General features: G+C 42.2%; 2 protein-coding genes across 4 annotated transcripts in view; one reads left to right on the top strand and one right to left on the bottom strand.

Annotated features, from left to right (window-relative positions):
* Positions 1–18654, bottom strand: part of LOC138186426 (mediator of RNA polymerase II transcription subunit 20) — a 142138-nt gene that overhangs the window by 79431 nt on the left and 44053 nt on the right. The window lies entirely within an intron of this gene.
* The window catches only part of LOC138186425 (facilitated trehalose transporter Tret1), a 108601-nt gene that overhangs the window by 50797 nt on the left and 39150 nt on the right, over positions 1–18654 (top strand). The window contains exon 1 of one of the 2 annotated variants that reach the window (XM_069126308.1): positions 13526–14189. The exons of the other annotated variant lie outside the window; for it this stretch is intronic. The gene's annotated coding sequence lies outside the window, so the exon portion shown is untranslated. Of the gene's footprint in view, positions 1–13525; positions 14190–18654 lie in introns of those variants that run through there. 2 annotated transcript variants of the gene reach the window in all.

Raw genomic sequence — 18654 nt, 5'->3', positions numbered from 1 at the left:
ATTCCTTTGGACAAAGGGCTATATCCTCGTTATTGCCTGGAATATATTGACAGCTCCGATCTTTTATGTATTTCCTTCGTCGATCGTTTCGAGACACACAGGGACGCTTAAACTCGTCTGTTCGGTGAAATAAAAATCATACGCCCAGGCCAGACTGCGTGGCGAGGCGTTTTTACGATTTCTTTACGATTTAGAAATCTTCATGCGTCAAGGTAAGAAGCGGACCGCCAAGATTGTCCACGACCTTCTGCGTGAGGTGTGGAGCGACTGCCGATTTCGTTCTACGATCGGGAAACTTCAAGTTAAATTAAGAATTTTGTCTAATTATTCAAGTACGTTAGAGAATGCAGCAATGGACCTTTTTCTGGCTTTAAGATAGGGTATCATATTTAGCCCTGGAACACACACGTTGTTCCATAGTTTTTCTAACACTTTCCACTTTCTCTAGATCGTTATATTTATCTTTTGTCCGTGATTTAACAGCCTAACATGTTTATTTGCCTCAAACCTCCGTAACGAATGTGACTCGGAACTATTATCCTGACAGCTATTATCTTAACACGAAACGGTTTATCTAATGGTAACTCTTAGTTTATTGGAAACTGTAACGAAATGAAAAAAATTCCAGTTGTAGACGATTAATAATGAGCAACCAAAAATATTACTCGCTACCAGAAGAAGCTGTCGAAATCGTGTAAAAGTAGCGAACATTGTAGGATCAAACGAACACGGAGGATTTCAGAAAGGAAATCCAGTGGACCATTGATGTTCTGGTCGTTTGATCTGAAATCCAAACCGGACAAATTTAGTAGCGGTGGCTGCGATTATCGAGAGAATACACGTTTACTTTCAGCTTCGTAATAAAGAAGCTGGAATTATCGTGTCGCTAAACAGTCTAACTTATGCTCACGAGCGAGCGAACACGCGTTTCATCGAACGCGGCTAACCTTTGAAGCCGCCACCGTCAAGTTTTCCACTGGCTACGATCGTTCGTTTGGTTGACAGGCTCGCTTTTAGCCGGCGCCAAAGTGGTCTGTGGATGCAGATCCCTCTGCACACTCCTAGACAGCCTCGAAGATGACAATACGAATCAATTTGTCCAGAACGCTACGTTCCCTCGAGGATTAAAGCTGCAGACGTTTCGTTTTCGTTTCTGCTTCCTTAACGGTGCTTATTTATCGCGGACGATTTTCTTTCTCCACGCTAAAGTGACATTTTAGATTTTCCTACTTCCTTCTCTTTCTAGGAAAAGTTGCTCTTGAATCGCTGTATTTCTGGAAGACGTTGCGCTTACCATGGCAGGAACGATCTTTCATCTTCGAATCCGAAGAGATCGCCCAAGTAAATGGAAGATTCGAGTTTCTGGTTTTGGCTCATGACAGTCACGGAGGATTCTTATCTTGCGACGACCATTTAAGAACCCGATCAGCAGCCTCGATGTTACAGTAGAGTTCCATTTGGCCGCTCCTCGTCATTCGTATTTTCAGTTTCACGACTCTCCTAATTATTTAGAAAAATTATCCTAAAAGAGTTCAGAATCCACGCAGCAGTTCACTCAGTCGTCCGATAACTGAAACCTCCTTCCAGTAACTACAGTTTCACTGGAGAAACTTTTGATTTTGCTGTATGGCGAGTTTGCGAACGATTAGCAGTATACAGCGTATTAGGACTCGTGCGAGGATAAGAAGCACGATCAACTTTCAACCGACACAGTGCAATCAGGTCGTTGATAAATAAGCGATAAATTAAGAGTCAACAAACAGGCAACTTGACTAACAACTGGTCTTGCATTGTAAGCGTATCAAAGACAGCTAGTGAGAAGTGAAACTCTCTGAATAGCAGAAATGAACAGCACGTGGAAGAAAACATATTATGTCTAAGATATAGCAATCGGACCCTTATCAGACCTATCGTGTTAGCTTCAGGAAAAATGCATTGCGTTGTATTGTTGGCGCGCTATCGTCCAATCATTCGCACTTTAAGTCGTACGAAAGGCACGCGACCCAAAATCTTATCGACTTGAACCGCATCTAATTATCATGTAACCTATTTCGTACGATATTTTATAATAAACTAAACGTAAAAGGACAAAGACCCATTGTATCCTACTTTCTCTCCGCTGAACCCAACGACATACGTAGCTACATAAGTGATAGTGAATTCACTTGGACGACCAATTAACACCCATATATTTTCCATTCAGGCGTTTCCGTTCACGCGTGTAACTGTCCGCATATACCGTTGGTCTTAACAGCCACGTAACAATATTCTATCTTAGAAACACTAATAGCCTTGCTAGCAACAGTTGAATAACACGAAGACGCTAAAACTCCTATCATATACTTTATCAATTCTAATCTTGAATTTCTTTTTCTTCTTTCGATCTCACGGAACATGGACACGCTGCAAACTTAGAAAATGTTGATGAACTTTGCGTATAGGATAAATGGGCACGTGAACGGGTGAAATATCGTTAGAACGGTAAATGTCAGCGGGGACGTCGATCTGGAAATAAATTCGTCCGTCGAAAACTCTCCCCCGGTTATTTATGTAAGCTTGGTCGTTTATGTAAGCGCGTTAACCCATTCGCAACGAGAGCGATAGCGTGCTGCCTGAGACAGCGTAACGAGTGTAAACACGCAGTCGCTACTTGAGAATTGATTGCCAGCTATTATTACTATGCGTGTTTGTTAATGAAGTTTTTTTTTCCCTTCCCAAGTAAAAGTGAATTGATTTGAATTTATCTCCAGCCTTGTGTATTCTAAGCAACAGTGCCTGGATCTGTCGAGTTTCGCAAAGAGAGAAAAAACGAAAGAAAAGCGAATGATTTACTTCCATAAGCGCCTGTATCGCTCGTAAAAAGATAACACGGGTAAACGATCGTAAGTTTCCAATTGAATTTAAAAAGATAACGTTTGTAACATCCACGCTAGACCGTGGATCGTATTCGTACGTTTATGAAAAATTCAAGAGTGTAAAAACCCTGGAAAATGCACGTGACGTGCGCAAATATACAAAAATATCTGAAGACAAAATATCCGGAGATAAAATGCTCGTAGCAATATTTCACGAATCTTTGTTTAACTTACGTTTATAAAAATATGAAAATGCATAAAGATCGTTGGTTAAATCGTCGTTCTACCGTATTTTTTAAATCATTAGAATCGATCGGTTACCATTCCCAGTGGCTGTTATACGAAAATAACCAGCGAACTTTCGACGTATCAACACGTCGTTCAGAAAAATGACCGGTGAGACTAACGTAACCGAGGACCAATACGTCATTCGTTGGCAAGGAGTTAGGCTAAAAAGATAGCGTATTCGAATCACGCGTGTCCCATTATCTCGAAAGATTATTACGTAAATTACGTTCGGCCTGGAGGAACAAGATTTCGATGGTGGACGAGTTTCCGAAGAATCGAGCGACGGAAAAGTAATTAATATTCATGGAACACGCGTTGCACCCAGGCCAGCCATCGTTTCGGTGTCGTCACGTGCACGGAAAACGACTACACGCGGCATGGATATTAAAAACACGGGGAAAGGGAAGGGCTTTCACCCTTCTGGCCCGTTCTTTCGATGGGTTTCTCTCTTGTGAAGACGATTAAAAAATGCGCCCGCCGATACAGCTGTTTCTCTCTTGTCTTCTTCGTTCCACCGTGAAATGAACAGCTCGCACGCTTGGTGAATAGATATTCGAGTACGATAGCGCGATAAGTTTGTTTTTTCGGAGGCAATTGACTCGACGACGATACGAATCTTCTGGCCAGCGATCGAAATATCCTTCGAACGTACTGTAAAGAAGTCAACCAGCTATTTTTGGCACGCGTTTAAGAGTTGGCGAGAAAAATTAATTCGCTGAATTTCGATTCTGCCGTTTCTAAATTTTATTCCGAAGAATTTCCTTGCTATACGATATCATACCACTGGTATAAAAGAGCCAGAAAGTCACAACTCTGCGAAATCAGCGATCTTTCTCCGAATAGTTTGTCCGATTTTAACGAAGACAAATATTCGCGATCGGATTTCCTTTTCCTTCTAAGGAATCTCCAAGTGGAACATTCTACCATATTCTCGTCTCGTTTTTTTCAAATTCCAAATGTTGGAAACCAACCCTGTAAGTTTCGTTTTCTCGTCGTTTTTCAACATCCCAACTTTCTCCTTGGAAGAATTTCCCCAAACAGACGATGATACGTGAAACGACCGCGCACGATAATCAGCGAATGACACGAACTTCCGCCTAGCTGAGAGGTTAATTTCCCTATTCGAGGACCGTGAATCGAATTGCCGCTAGTCACGGGAGAAAGCACAGAAATGTCGCAAGCTGCTCTTCACGTCTCTCATACGTTGCGCTCCATCCTGAACACGCCAGTTTCACCATGCTACTTGAGACCTCGCGGTCTGAGAATCGGATACAGCGAAGCGAAGGATTGCTTGGTCCGAGGCTCTTGCCGAGACTTCCGTTTTCGACACAGCGACGAAGAAAATGGGGCAACGGGGCTCGTGTAATTCAGCTGCCGCGATAGGACCCTCGTCAACGTTCGTCTCGAGACAGAAAATCAAATCAAACACCGGCTCGAGCCGCGTGTTGCAAGCGTTGAAAGCGTTCCGGAAGGGCGGTTCTCCAAGAGGCTCGTCGAGCTTCTTCAAACGCGTACAAGTCGAGAGATGTTATTACGACAAATATTATCTTTGGGACGTTCCAACTCGTATCTACGCGCCTTCGTTCCGCCGTGAACAACCAGGATCCCCTTTGACCGACATTTATCGTTTTCATCTTTGATCGAGCCTCGATCTCGATGTCCATCGCAAGAGAACACCGGATAACAAGATCCATTCGGAGAAAATTTACGATCGCTGAAACGCGTAGATGGAAGAAGCGCGATATCCACGAGGATCGTAGAAATCTCTGGCTGATTACGATCCCTGATACGAAGCCTGGTCTCGCGGCAATAAGAAAATAGGATACAGCATGATCGTTTGCAACGCGAGTTGCAAAGAACTTGTGACGAATATCGAGCAGTTCTGAGAGTCTGTGAAATTCCAAGGAAACGTCGAATGATCTTGAACGCGAGAGAAGGCTACGCTCGAGAGAACGAGCTTCGGTGAACCCGAGTAAACCCTCGGTGGACCGAAAAAGCGCGATTCGATTCCTCGAACGTGGTCCACGGATTCTCTCACCTTGTGGCCCCGGGCCGCTCTTTATTTTCTTTCCAGGGATATATTTAACCAGGCCAGCGAGTGATTTCGTTGAACCAGTAAATCAGTCGTCATCCGCGCCGAAAAGGAGAGGAACGTTTTTCTTGAACGGAGCAAGAGAAAGGACGGTGGTATACGCGTACAGCATCGATCATCTTGATCAATTACCTTTAATCCGCGTGTGGCACGCGCGGTTAATCCTTATCTATGGATCGAGCCACACCGACCCATTCTGCTTACGGGATTAAAATAGAAAAGGCGACACCCGGTAAATAAGAAACCGTTGCTAGTAAGATTAATCGACTACTTCGAGCTTTAGCTAAAGGTTAACTCGTAATAACCCGCGCCACTTGTTCTTTTTCTCTCTGTGTACGCTGATTATTCAGGATTATTCGCCAAACGAGTGGAAACTCGAGAGCGTTATTTTTCCATCAGTTTTCGTACTCCTTGTCACGTTCTGTCGATACTCGCGCTACATCTCATCGTTAAGCAGGAAATATTGAAAACAGAAGCCCTAAGAGCCTATGAATGGAACGCGCAACCAAGCTTTCCTCGCAACATTCCAATTATTCCGTCAGACGAAGCCATCTCGCACGGAAAATTTTCCAAAGCGTCTTCGAATCGCGATCGAGTGGCTTGTATACATTTTCGTGGAAGCTCGTTGCTCGGGTTATTTTTCTTTCGCACGTTCCTCGATAATTTCGAGGCGCGGTATGCTTCTTAAAATAAGCGGTACGAGGTATTCGCGAAGAGACGATGGATTAGATACGATGGGGATTGTAATTAATCGTCTTCTTTCTTTTTTTTTTTTTGAAGAAAATATCAGATTGTCCGAAAAGTGTCTTTCTTCTACAGACACGTCTTTTACAACGATGCATCTTTATACAAACACGAAACCTAATCTGTCGAACGTTGTGATCTTTATTTCGACAGAACAAAATGAATCGTACGTAATTCGATAAAATAATATAAAACGGAAAATGTGAATCCATTATTTTCTTATAAGACGAAAGAAACTTTTCCGACGACTTAATATCATCAGATACATAGCGAGTACGTACGTAGAAACGAATCCATCAGAGCAGTCGCGAAATTGATATAATCGCCACACGTGTTGTTGCGATAAACGAAACACTGTTATGTATTATGCCATAACTACTGGGGATCGTCGTTATATATAACTCTCTTATTACGTGCTTCTTCTTGTCTCGAGCGATACCGAATCAAATTAAAAATCGTACCAGCTTCTCTCTGCTTATTTACGACATAATCTTTACTTGCTTGCTGCAAGCTTTCCTCCAGTCACAATTTTTAATAATATTTCACGATCTTTCAGCAACATGTCCCAACGAAATACCAAAGCCACGAGGTTTACGCGTTACTTTCTCTCGAATTAAAGGTGGACACCGAGGGTTCCACGAATTTTTCTGTTTATTCTGCATAGGATTCTTTTTTCGGGACGATTTGGAAGCAATTAACTTGAGCACGAGCAACAGTTTTGCAGCTGCCAGCCACGTGGCATTCGCTCGCCAAACCTACTGGCGTTCTCGAACGTGCCAAATGTTTTATCGCCGCTGACAACCGCCAATCGTTTATTTTTTCTTTCCGCGAGAAATCGAAAGTCAGTCCCGCGTGAACCGTATCACGCGATGTCAAGATTTTTCGTCACAGTTGGACGTGAGGATATTTCGAATGTTCAGGAATAGTCGAAGAACGGTTGTGCCGCTTGTTTCAAAAGTCTCTGACGCTTCGCTGTTTTAGGTGAAAGATAAACCTCGTTCGCGGATCGATAACACGCGTCTGCAGATAATTATGCCATTCTCTCTAAGGACCAAGTATGAATGCCACGTTTAGATTCGGCAAGGGTGTAACAGAGTGGTTTAAGTGGCAGCTACGAGTACTTGGGGGTGAAATTTAAGGGCGAACACCGAATGCGAAACGAGACTGTAGAAGGTTTGGCGAGGGCACAAAAGGGAGAAGTAATCGCGTTTGCGTTTGTTTCATTGTTATGGCTTAAACAAACGTTTCGATTATTCTGACTAGAGCCATTCACGCGCATGTTTTCATAACAGCTCGCTTTATGATCCGTTTATTGCTGAAACACCGACGGTTCACCCTTTACACTCCAATTATGCATATCTTGACGACATTAATAACACGTGAATTATTCACTTGCTTTCCTTTTTATCGGTAAGAAACGAAATTGAGAAGAGGGCTACCGCGTGTAAACGAAATCCATTGACGCTTGTAATCTCTTTTTTAACGAGAAATTTCATCGCAAACAGGAAGCTCAAAATACAAGACTCACAAGCGAGAAGCAAAATTGTTTTTAATTTGAAAATTAAACGATGTTCCTGTATGCCATCTTTTTCTTTTCTCCTTCTTATTAATGGAATTTTGTCAAAGTTCTATCACGGAACCATCGGACGAATGTTCAGTGAAAAATCAACGAACAACGCTTTGAGAAATTCCGGATCGACTGTACGAATATTTGGTCAAAAATAGACCGTGTAAAAGGGAGGAAATGGCAGGAGAAAAGGAGTAAGGAAAACAAGCATCCGACGTAGCAACGAAAAAATCCGTCTCCGTGGTGAAATCCGTTTTTACGGCATCCTGACGTTGAGACGTCGCGCGTCGGTCGGAAATCGCGTGTCTGTTTCGTCGCGAGGCGTTTAACGCGGAGAGCGCAACGCGCATAAGTAAAAGGGCACAGGTGCGCATACATATCAGCCAGCAGGTTGACCATCAGTCAGTCGACGAACGTTCGTCGAGTTACCGTCGTTAATGGAATTTCATTTCAGACAGCTTCTCCTTCACGCTCTGTGTCAAATCGATTTCGAAACAATCGATAGTTAGATGGACACGGTCTTTGTCAATTCGATTCAACCTTTATCTTTTAATTGTGACTTAACTTCTACGTCTCTCATCTTCGCAAACATCTTTCTCTCATCGTATTTATATATTTAATTCCAATGCTTAATTTTTTATATTCGATCCCGATTTATTCATCGATGAGACATTTTAATTATTTTTTACGGAACATATTAGGTTGTTCGAAATGTTCCTTTCGTTTTATAAGGAAACAATAGACGCACAATGTATTTTGTTTTATATTAGTTTATTGAATTATGTAATGATGAAAACAGAACGAAATGGATCATACGTAATTCAATAAAATAATATCAAACAAAAATTCTTGTCCATCTATTATCACCTTACGAAACGAAAGAAACTTTTCGGACAATCTAATAAATGCGATCAGACGACTGTCTTTTACCGACAATGGCCTTTCTGTCGTTTAAATTGTCGTTAAATTAAAAACAGAAAACATAGTGCGTATATTATTTCCCTATAAAACGAAAGAAACTTTTCGGACAACCTAATATGATCGAATTTCTCAGAATCCAAACCGACCAACTCTGCTCTTCGTTTCAAAAACTTGGCACGTTTCACGACAATTTTCCTATCGTTGTTAATGTAATTGCTCGCCGTAACGCTAATTAATCGTCTGTTAATCGTTAAACAAATGTCTCTTATAAATAAACTCTGGCCGATCTTTCGCCTGTCGATTCCCTTTCCTCTCTTGTTCTCCTTGAAACTCGATTGCACGTGTTGCGACGTCTGTCTGCAGAACTCGTTGCTGCATCCATAACGTCTCGCCGCCTTTTGAGATTATGCGAGTATTTATCGATTTGCATTTAGATTTGTCCTGTCACGATGCGTCGACCCATTGTGAGCGGTTGTCGTGCGTCCGCGTCGCATAATCACCGCGGTCGGGCCACGCCGCGCGATTCGAGTTTCACGCGCCGTTTCACCGAATATTTTTAATCCTTGTGGGGTGGAAACGTCGGGATACCAGACGGATCAAAGTTCTCGCGCAAAAATTCGCCAAGAAGGAATCTCTTCTCTCCGACGTCTCGCGCGAGAATCCTCCGCCTTTTCGCGCGCATATCGAGCGGATGATTCATTGGCCGCATCGCGTCGTCCCGTTCTCCCTCGATACTTGTTAAATGTACTCGCTGGTTTCGATCGATGCAAGCAGCGACCAACCATTGATTCTCCATTTCAAAGTTTCTTATCGATCTCCGCGAGGCTCGATGACGCAGGAAATGGATAAAAACGAACAGCGCTGAACCTCTGGTTAACCTTGCCAGCGAATTTTGATGCGCCAATGTCGTTCTTGTTGCTCGATGTTTGATAAACGCGCGCGATATTTCACGAACAGAATGACTTTTAACGTTTCAAGGAATTGTTCAGCGCACGCCAAACACGAGCGATTCTGTGACGGGCCTCGAGAAACTGATGATTTTCCCTCGGAAGCTAAGAGACTGAGAAGACTGGCGATTCTAATCCTATGGCGAACAGCTCGCGACAAATATTTTGTTACTTTCGCCTGCGTGTTCAGACTTCTTTCAAACTGGTGTTAACAACATTTGAAAATGTTTTCCACGAGGAACGTGACACGTCCGAAAGGGTTTACTTTTGTAGAAAGTATCAAAACATTTCTTGACACGCTGTATAAGCGGACGATGAACACGTTTAATCATCGAGTACGGTAAAACGTACGAAATAAATTATAGCGTGATTCGCGAGAATGAAGTTGTTTATCTTCGAATATAACGTTTATCCGAACAATTAATAAAAGTAGTCACAGCCGAGCTTCGACGAATCGCTGAGTGATACGCAGAAACGAGATTCTTCACCGTTCGACAAGCTTTGATGTAATCGCAATTACACGATCGCGTAGAGTCTAGCGGCTGAAACGAATGAAAACTGTTGCGATCTCGAACCTCCTTTGTGAGGTACAAATAATTAATGAACAGGTATCCACTTATTCGCGTGCATCGTCGAGCGCACGAGAATCGTAATGGCTTGTCGAATGATTTGCGAAAACGAAGCTGTACGGTCTTTATTAAACGATTACAGGCTGCACCGAATAAAATAACAGTATTGCACGATCGACCTTTGATATTATTATATTCTCGATTTACCAGCGGTTAATAAGATTTGCTTCGTTTTGTTTTCCATTACGAGATGAATAATATTGAGTTGGAAACTAAGTGATTGCGGATTTTGTCAATAGGTGTCAATGACAAGATCCGCAATCACTTAGTTGCCAACCCAATATGTAATATTCTCGCAAACGTTCGTTAAGTTTTTACGATTTTCACCAGATTTTTATTTTTCTCGCACGATAACTTCGAATCGTCTTTTCATATTTCTTAAAATAGTACAATTTCTCCTTCAGTTCTGAATTAGGCGATTAATTAAATTCTCGATTACTGTCAAGATGACATTAACGTAACAATAGCCATCCTATTTGAAGAAGGTTAATTAGGATAATGCCAATTGGCGAAATAAAACCAGTTACTTCGCGATCGTCCTTTCGGGTATATAATATCAATAATTTATCATATTATGCGATCTACACAGCGGCAGTCGAGTAACGAAACGTGCTGTATCGAGTAATTAAACGAATCGATGTTATTCGCGGCGAATGAAAATTTCATGAGTGACACGAAAATTATGAATGTTCGTGTCTCACGGTTAGAAATGAAGCTATTAGTCTCAGGAAGCTTTCCACGCGTGTTCGATCGCACGAGAGTTGCGATAGTTGATAATTTCGCATTCGAAGCTCTTAATCATCGGAGTAATTGAAAGTTTGCGAAAAAAGGGGACGGCCAGTCGCTTTAATGAAACGTATATTCGTTCGAGGAATAGCGACGAGCTCGCAGGGGTTTCTCGGAACCTTTCGATTCGACTTTGCACGCTCGACTATCGATTCCCCGGCGAAACTGTCGACAAACTTTCAGAAACCGACGATTCTCCCGCCACTCGCTTCGAAGTTTCCACGAAAAAGCGAGTTCTTGTGTAATGATAGCTTGCACGGGAAATTACGTTCTGTGTCCTCAAACTTTGCACCGTTTGTGCGGATATCTTTCTCGGCTGGGGGTTGCTTCCTCCGGAACTCGATGCTTTTCTACGACTAAAGCGAAACATCCAAACGTTCTCGAGATCTTCGAAATTTCTAAGCCACGTTCTTTGCATCATTTATTATTATTCTTATTATTTCTTTTTATTCGTTTAACGGGTGTAGGTCATTCGGTGTCGGATGCACGAACCGAAGTAAAAAGGAACGTGGACTAACGATTTATCTGACGATTTTTATAATTTCGTCCGAGGTACAGTCTCGCTCGCGGTTGAGCAAAGTCTATTGATACAATCGGAGTTAGCTGAGCCAGTTCGATGTGAAACAGTTGCCGCCAGCCGGGGGATGCGTATAATTTAAAAAGTTCAAGAATTCCTAGACAGTCGTTTGGCTGACTGAGGATTTTAAGAAAAGAAGAAGACAAGATCAAAGTCTGCTTTTACGTTGTTCAAAATCGAGCATATTTAAAGCGTTAAGAATATTTTTATGATTGTGGCAAGTTTTGGGTATCGGTTTTGTTAAACTTGAAGACGATGTATCATAGAAATTTGTGTCGCACATTTTCAAGCAGTTTCACGCGATTATGCTTGGTTTCATATTTGAGATGCGCATTTAGAGTGTGACATACGATAGCTAGAAACGAGTAATGTACTTCAAACTCTTTTTAAAGTAATTTATCATCTGCAATCATGCATTTTCCTTTGTTGGGAACGAAAGAATCGTTATCTTCCTCAAGTTTGTCTCGATACATCGAACAATTTCTACTATTGAAAACGAGAGAATAATGCGCGTAATTTTGAGAAAATTTTTCTCGAAATATCAAAATAGTTTTGCTTATCGAAGCAAGCAGGGTGAAACGCGATTAAGACTTTCGTAAATCCAGAAGAAAGGTTTTCTTTGTTTAGAAAGAGGCGTCGATCTTCTGAAACGAAGATATATTCGGATTAAACGGGTCAGATCCCTCGACGAAACCGAGAAGATACCTGACATCGTGTTTCTTTGTCTAGCAAATTGTTCACAAGAGTCCTCGCGCGTTGTTTCAGCTTTGACGTACGAGACAATGTTTCTAACTCCGAGACAGCAGAATATTTAAACTTATCCTAAAGCTTACACATAATGGCAGAATATCTCGCGCACAACAGATCGCTCGACATTCCACGATTTTGCAAGACGAGGGAATATCTGAAGCTATTCGAAAGTCTATCACAACCTGAGATAAATATCTGCAAACGGTGGAAATTCAAGATCACGCGACCACAAACAAAATTCACGCATCTGGTAACCCAAAACAACTTAACACCAGAATCAGCGATAGTTAACACGAAGCTATTTCTACCAAAAAGCAGTGAAAATGACTGATCTTTAAAAAATACGTGATAATAGAATATTTGTATATTTATTGATTTATTACTTTCTTACAAAAGCAATTCCATGTTATGTTTGGTATTATTAATTGTTTTTTAATTAATTTCAATAATTCATTATTTTTGGTATTATTAATCCATCTGGGACCATGATCCCTAAACGATGGTTGACGCATTTATAAAATTGTAAAACCAATCATTTTGATTGATGTTGTATTTCTAGCGTTAGCATCTAGCGATCTAGCGATCGATCGGGAATTTTCCTAATAATCGATATTGTATTGTTGAAAATTGTAAAAACGTGTGGAAAGTTGTGCAAAACGAGGAAACTGGTTAATTGGTGTTCCATAAACAAATTGCAGAACCCTTTTACACTTTGACAAGTACCAGCCATTTTAACTGGTATTGGTATAAGTAGCCTCGATACAAAATTATTTTCATAATGCATAAAAAACAAAATAAAATTCATCATATTAGGAATTCATTAAGTAGGAATTTTAAAATAAAATTGTAAAAGCAGTGAATTTGACCGGTGTGGTAGTTCTAAACAGTTAGCCCGTAAAACCTAGCACAACGTATACCCAAGACGCTGATCTCCCGCCCGCTGAAAGTGACGCAATAAAAAATTCAACCCACGAATGCTACGATGATAAGCCCCGTGTACCACGAAACCAGCGTTGCAGCCGCGATCGATCTGCCGTAACCACGCGGGCGAATACGTCTCGGTAGAGTCCCTCTCGAGTCACCTTGTTCAAAACGTCCTCTCCCTGGAACAGCGTTCCTGTCGTCCCGGAAGAGTCCTCGTGGAGTTGATGGCGTTCCGAAGGATTCACGACGATCAACTTGACGGAGCATTGGCTGGTGTGCGCGCGGCCACGTGCGTACACACGTGGGGCAGAAATACCGGCATAGAGTAAGAGAGAAGACGGGCGTGTTAAGCGTTTGCGAGCGAGCAAGACGGCGGTGGTTCGGTGGCAGCGCGGGACGGTGAGGCTGTCGTTGCTCGAAGCCCTATGCTCGTCGCTCGGAAAGAGAGCTCAGTGTTACGATGGTCAGCAGGCGGACAAGTCGCGCGGTGCAACGAGGCTCCATCGTTTCTGTCGCGCTTCGGTCCATCCATCGGTCGTCTGGCACGGGGACAGACACGCAGGAATACGAAGCAAGGCAGCCGTGTACACGATACAGCGGGAGGGAAACGCGTGTCTCGCTTAATCGCGCCTAATTAAGACGATTCGCTGTCTGCCGTGGCCGCGCACATGCACTGTCATTGACCGTCTGCGGTCCCTGGCTCGTAAATCATCGTGCTTCCCTCCGGCAGAATGCCGGGTAATTGTGTCACGGTTGATATACGAATTTATTTTCGTCGCCGCGGGATTGATTAACGGGGGAAAACAGTGAGCCGCGAGGAACAACGGCAGAATCCTTCGTGGTACGGTCGCGCTACCGAATCCAATCGGATCGAATTTGGTAGAGGCGAAGCAGAGGATTTAGCTCGAAAGTGTGTAGAAAAAAAGAGGGGAACTTGGTGTTTGATGGAAGGATCGGGTAGTTGGACATAGATCGGGGTAAAAGACTGGAAAGGGTTGAAGATCGTGAGCGAGATCGAGCAGGCTAGGCACCAGCGGCAAAGTAACACGTGCTTGCGGCGTATTCCGGCGTGAACCACGTGGCTTGTGACAGCGAGACTGCTTTTCACTGTAAGTTGTTTATACGAAATGCGTTTCGTTCCTACGAGTGTTCTCCTTTTTTTCTGGCTTAGTTTTCTATCTGTCTATCTGACGGGGTTAGGTTGGGATTAGGTTCGGGTTAGGTTGAACGGGGTTGAATTTTCCAAGCGAAATTTCACCCGCTTCCCGACCAACTGGAAATCTGAAATTTGGTACACGCGATCGTTTCCGACGACGATACGATATAATTTCAACAAATTGACAACTTCTTTTTTGTTAGACCTATTAAATGTATTTTTACATGTATGTTTACATGTATTTGCGTATTTGCAAATATTGTCGCGCGTTATGCTGTAGTTTACGTTTCGTTTTTCTGGCACCGCAGTTAGCTGGATCAAAGGTACACCGCGCAACATACTATAAACGTATCGACAACTGTAACTGGTATAAAATCGAGCGTGTACAAACAGCCGATCCATACCCTGCTATCCTCCAGAAGCGTCGTCTCGCGATAGAACGGCGCGGCGGCGTCTCGATACGTAATCTTATTATTTAAGAGCGGCATGAATAATTACGTACTCGAGACGTATTAAGATACAGCGTTATCGTGAAACGGAGCGACTCGACTGGCCTGGCGATAACGCGATAATCGAGAAAAATAATTCTACCACGGTGACACGAATCTTTTTCCATTCTTTCACCATTATGATCGTTCCTTGGCGCCCTTAACCCTCGCACGGCGGAGGCTGCTTCAACTTTGACACGTACAATCGTGTCACGCCTATTACGTTCTAATTGTCATTTACATTCACGTGTTATTATTCCATCAAACTAAACAAGGTGTCAGAAAATATGTGCTGGATATTCGAGTCTCTGAGAAATCATTTCTGAACCATTCAACTGCATTTTTTATGCAGCTACGAGCGAGAACCACGAAGCGTGATGAGATAAGGAGAAACGTTCGCCAACTGATTCACCGTCACTCGTAAAATGAAATTGTTTATAACTGGAAAAGCCGAGTTTCCGTCGAAACGTTCGTATTAGGTTGTCCGAAAAGTTTCTTTCGTTTTATGAGGAAATAATAGATGTTTCTTGTTTTATATTATTTTGTCGAATTACGTACGATTTTGTTCTGTTGAGATAATCACATTTCACAGACTTGGTTTCACGTTTGTACGAAGGTGCATTGTTAAAAAACACGTTTGCGAAAGAAAGACACTTTCCGGACAACCTAATACGTTAAAATTCTTCGTCGTTTCGACGTCTAGGGTGTCCCTGAATAAATGCCGCGTATGTGGTGAAACGTAACAACGATAATTCTTTGTATTACTCGAAAATCAACCGTTCGACGTTTGTGACGATCGATCGAACCTTCGCTAGTCGACTGTTAATGGAATCGATCTGGTTCGAACGACTAAGTTACAGAAGCTAGACTCTGACTCGACCTTAAAACGTCGCGGTGAAGCGATGCTAGATAGAAGAAGAAGAAAAAGAAGGAAGCTCGAAAGAGAGCCAGAGAGGAGAAGGAGAAGATAGACTGTCTTGCAGACGGTGTGTCTGTATGTGTCACAGGCCGGATCGAGGCTTTGAAACGAGTGGCGATCGATTCGGTTGATCGTGTCGCTGAAAAAGCCGCGGGCAGGCTTTTAAAACGGTACGATCTACATAGGAGAGAAGGAACGGCTGTCTCGGTGTGAATGGCCTGTTCCGAGGTCTGCGTTAGTTAGCAGTCCACTTGGTCGTATAATTTCTCGGCCGAACGTAATTTAACGCACTCCCACTTATATCACGTGATAAGTTCGTTTCCGTGGCTGTTCACGCGCGAACAGGGTGGTTTCGCTTTTAATTGTCGCCCGGTAGATATTATATCGTTCGACGGCGGAAATTAGCGAACGCCACGCACAATCGACGATGCTCGTTTCCGATCGACGATTAAAAGCAATTGCCTTTCGCTCGAGTGAAAAAATAGCGATGAAATTCGACAGGCTATTTGAACGAACAGTCCTTTTCCTATAAAATCCTGTAATCCTATGAAAGGAATATACGATACGATGTCGCGTGATAGTTTTAGACCAACCGGCGAATTGGAATTTTCTAAATTTTCTACTTTTACGCGTATTAGGTTGTCCGAAAAGTTCCTTTCTTTTTATAAGAAAATAGTAGATGCACAATGTTTTTTGTTTTATATTATTTTATTGAATTACGTTTGATCCATTTTATTCTATTGCTACAAAACGGATGATACGTAAATCCATCAAATAGTATAAAATAAAATATGTTGTGCGTCTATTATTTCATTTACGAAACGAAAGAAACTTTTGGGACAACCTCATAGATAGAAAGGTATTCGGTGCTGTTATTTTAAGCAAATTGAGCAGAATATCTTTTTGGAGTAATTTCGTACAAGCCGAATAGAAATGTCTACTTCGCGAAATATTCCCTAACAGTATCTCTAGTCGCTATTACGAGATTAGTATCACGGATGGTCTAAGACTTTTGTACAATATTGTACGTAATTTATCGAGTAAGCGAGGGAGATTAAGGACTGTGGGAAGCTTTGAAGAGGCAAGGGTGTCGGGCTTCTGAATTCGACTTGTTTTCCTTTGGAATGCGATATGAGAGGGTTTCGTGAGTCAGGTTCCTTAGGGACGTTCGAGCACGCGTGTTTAGAACAATCGTACGAAAACAGCCGATATAATTGACCGATGCTCTGCTTTCTAAAATCGAATCAGCATCGAGATTGTACAATTTTGTTTTCGAATTTTTAATGGACAATTTTTTTCTCGGTGTTCTTAGAAACGTTCTAAACCCGGGAATACGTAAAAAATCTTGTTACACGTTGATACTTGGTGAAACCAGATCGAGTTCCATATTTATCGATTCTGTGGAATTGCTTTTGGTTCGAGATACAAAGTGGTGGAACATAAATCGTTTGAAGAAAAATGTCGTAACCTACTTCTCAGTAATCTCGCGAACGCCACGCTAAAGAGTAGATCAAACGAAGCTATCTTCAAAGCTGCAAATCTGTTAATTTAACAGAAAACAGTGTCGCCCCGTGTTTACTGAAAAAAAAGTGTCGAGACAGTTTTGTCGTATAGAAAGCTCTCGCGTCTCGTTAACACCAAAATTATCAGAGTGTCAACATGACCAATTCATAAATTTTCCTAGAAATTTCACAGATTTACAACATTCTTGATAATTTGAACAATTATCCGTAAAGTCTACGTATAGATAATGTCTTACCTTCTCCTTTCGATTAATTCAATTAAGCTCATTTTTACTTGATATTTTAGAGCTGCTAGTTCCAACGATAAAATATGTTGCAACGAGGAAAACAAAAATCGAGCATCGCTCTCGACTAGGAAGAAAAAACTGTCAACAAGAGGCGGACGCAATTTCTCGCTAGAGTTTACATTTTTTGATTCCGTGAAGTTACCGAAAACACAGGGTCCGTGGAAAAAGAGGGAGAGCGCGGCTGCCGGTTGGCTGTCGAACTTTTTCCCCAAGACACATGTACCGCAGTCGAAAACACTTCTGTACTCGAAACCAATGAGCGTCGTTTCCTGCGTTTCGAACGCAAAAACAACCTCTTTCGCCCAAGAGCCTCGTAAAAAAGGCACAGCGTAACGAGAATTCTGTTGTTGATCTTTTCTCTAAGCAAACTTGCACGTGATAAACGAAAGCGAATCGATCCTTTGTAACCAAGTTTTCCAAAATTATCTGTGGCCAGAGATATTTCAAGCGTCATCGTCATAAATTCCGCGGTATCTTAAATTTCGTTTGACAGCGCCGATTCCATAAATCTTGCGAGCCACGGTGAACGAGAAAACACAAACAAGACGATTCGATTCCTTGCACTTGGCTGTATCTGCTCGTTCGTTCGACAAAAACAAACTCGCCGATTCCCGTTCGTCCCTCGCCTTAATGACAACTCCATAAATCCTGCGATATCTGACATGCTCGCGCCGGTATTTATTAAAACAGATTAATTTCATACGTTGCTGTGACGACAAGAAAACGTCTATAGTCGATCAATTTCATCTACTCTTGATACTTATGCTCTTGCTCCTTCCTCTTTTTCCGTTATTGATAATCAGAGAAACGTAGAGGAAGGATGGCTACTATAAATCTTGCAGGCGAAACATCACAAGAACAATTCACGGAGTATTTCTAATACCAGACTTCCCACCGAGCGAATAAATCAACCAGATCAATTCCACGCGTTTTCATTCAACGTGGACGCTGTGGCTGAATGAAACCAGTGAATGAACGAGCTACGTAATGCAACTTGGTCGTTGCATCGAACGTTCCACGAATTTATTTCGATCGCGGAATCCAAGCTTCATATGGGAAACAAAGCATCCGACAATCGAAGCTGTAGGCGCCTCTGTATCGTAAAATTATCGAGATCGAAGCTGCCGGATTAGCGACTGGAGAGGACCTTCCGTTATCGAAACTTATCGATGTTGCTTTTTTTATGGATATTGACGAGGTT

Source organism: Bombus flavifrons, chromosome 13 (genome assembly GCF_040668555.2).
Source record: "Bombus flavifrons isolate JBK064 chromosome 13, iyBomFlav1_principal, whole genome shotgun sequence".
Lineage (NCBI taxonomy): Eukaryota > Metazoa > Arthropoda > Insecta > Hymenoptera > Apidae > Bombus > Bombus flavifrons.
The sequence above is the reverse complement of the archived record's forward strand: the minus strand, read 5'-3'. Positions and strand labels throughout refer to the sequence as shown.